Source organism: Brassica oleracea, unplaced genomic scaffold (assembly GCF_000695525.1).
Source record: "Brassica oleracea var. oleracea cultivar TO1000 unplaced genomic scaffold, BOL UnpScaffold00866, whole genome shotgun sequence".
Taxonomy (NCBI): Eukaryota; Viridiplantae; Streptophyta; class Magnoliopsida; order Brassicales; family Brassicaceae; genus Brassica; species Brassica oleracea.
In genome coordinates this window covers 13,838-15,875 of record NW_013617487.1, presented here as the reverse complement: position 1 = coordinate 15,875, position 2,038 = coordinate 13,838, and the positions used below count along the sequence as shown (strand labels likewise).

General features: G+C 40.1%; 1 pseudogene; it reads right to left on the bottom strand.

Moving 5' to 3' along the window:
* Positions 1–627: 627 nt before the first annotated feature.
* LOC106320268 overlaps positions 628–2,038 on the bottom strand; it is a 5,734-nt pseudogene continuing 4,323 nt past the window's right edge.

Below are 2,038 nucleotides of genomic sequence, written 5' to 3'. Positions count from 1 at the left end.
AATTGTTATGACTAAAGAGAATGAAGTGTGAATGAGTTGAATGAGGAAGGGTTGCATTTATAGGAAATTGCTTACGGCCATCCGGCGACTTTCCGACGGAATTCCGACGGATGTAAAGCAGTCCGTCGGAATACCGTCGGTATTTTCCAATCTCAAACGGTTATAAAACGGTCATATATATTTGTCGGCAACGGTCACATGGTTCGTCGGAAATTCGTCGGAAAATTCTGACGGAATACCGACGACGGTAACGGTTATATCTGTTAATCGGAATTTCGTCGGAAGTTCGTCGGTATATTCCGACGAATTTCTGACGACTACAACGGTTATATGTTTTATCGGAATGTCGTCGAAGCAATGTTTCCTCGGATATTCGTCGGAAATGGCCGACGGAATTCCGACGACTTCAAATTTTTTGTTTTCGTCGGAAATTGGTCGGAAATCCGTCACAAACGTCCGACGACATTGAAGTCCGTCGGAACCTACGTCGGAATTCGGCGTGTTTTCTTGTATTGAGTTAACGTGAACAACACAACCATGTCACATAGGCATAGTGTGACAACGTGTTTCACATGTATTTAAAATTATTACAATGGAAATTCAATTAAGTTTGGACAATGTAGAAAGCTACAAATCATAAACACCAAGAAAAGGCATAAGAACAGAACCAATCCAAAGCTTTACCATCTTTCTCCTCCACTTCACTTATAAACCTCAATCTCTTTCCTTCTTTATCCTCAGAGACCTCTAAAACTTCTCTTGATTCACTCAGCTTCAAGGCTGTTGCATGAGGTCTTCCTCCAGTGAAGAGCGAGTGCAGGCGCTGGCCACTCATTGGGAGTCTCAGCACCAAATCTCTGAACCAAGTCTGAGTGAGTGAGAGTTTCGCGAAAAGACCTTTCTTTTGAGTGTAAAGCGACCCAGAATTCTCCATTTGAGTTTCTTCTTATGTTGTCAGGGAAACCTGGAAGCTGAGAAAACACGTCTTGGGCTCCTGCGTTTGGACCAGAGAGCCAAAGCCTTAGGATCCTGCAAGTGGTTGTTTCCGCTACCAATACTTAAGACTGGTCTTTACTTAGTGCGACGCCGTTGGCAAATGCAATGCCTTGAAGTAAAACCGTCACTTCTTTACTTGATCTCTCATACTTGATTAACCTTCTTGTCCACGTTCAAAACAGCAGCCAAGAATTGCCTTCTTCGGAATCTAGTGCTTGTATCTGTGAAGTATATCACGTCTTCATGCTCATCAATGTCCAAATCATTAGTGAAACGAAACGGTTGCCCCTCAGCCTCTGTAACCAAGGGTTTGGCTATAAACCACCAGCAGAACCAAAAACAAGAAGTCCAAAGTAGGCATACGCTATGTAAAGATCACCGGTTCCTTATCGAAACGCAAACCTAATGACCTTCCACACACATGCTCCAACTCTGGTGCAGACGGACTAACGCACATCTGCCTATAAACCATATTCACCAAAATGGTAAAAGATTAGTAAAAAAAGGAATGAAATATAGAAATTTTATATAATAGGGAAAATAAACTAAACCCAAACCAGAAATGGTATCCGACCCAAGATGTAAAAAATACCCCAATAGATCTTATAGAGTGGTTTTTGTTAAGAAATAACTTATAATTTATAGTATCGAGAAATTTAAATAAGAGTAGAATTTGATACCTGTAGGAAGCAAATAACACTAGTATAAGGGAGAGAGTTTATTATAAGGAAGAAGAAGAAGATGTAATGATTCTTTGATTATAAACTCTTGTTCTTGTTTTTTTGGTATACAAAAGAGTGAGATGAGTGATGGTATTTATAGTGAACAACAATACATAAAATAACAAAGATGGTGCTTAATTTGGTAAATGAGTGGGTGATCATAGTGCTTGATGAGTAGATGATCATAGTGCTTGAGTTGGTAAAGGAGTGGATGATCATTTCAATGCTTATCTTATAACACTCCCCCTTGATCATCCATCTTGTATTACGTGGTGCCTCGTTAAAAACCTAGTCATGGAAAACCCAATGGGAAAAACCGT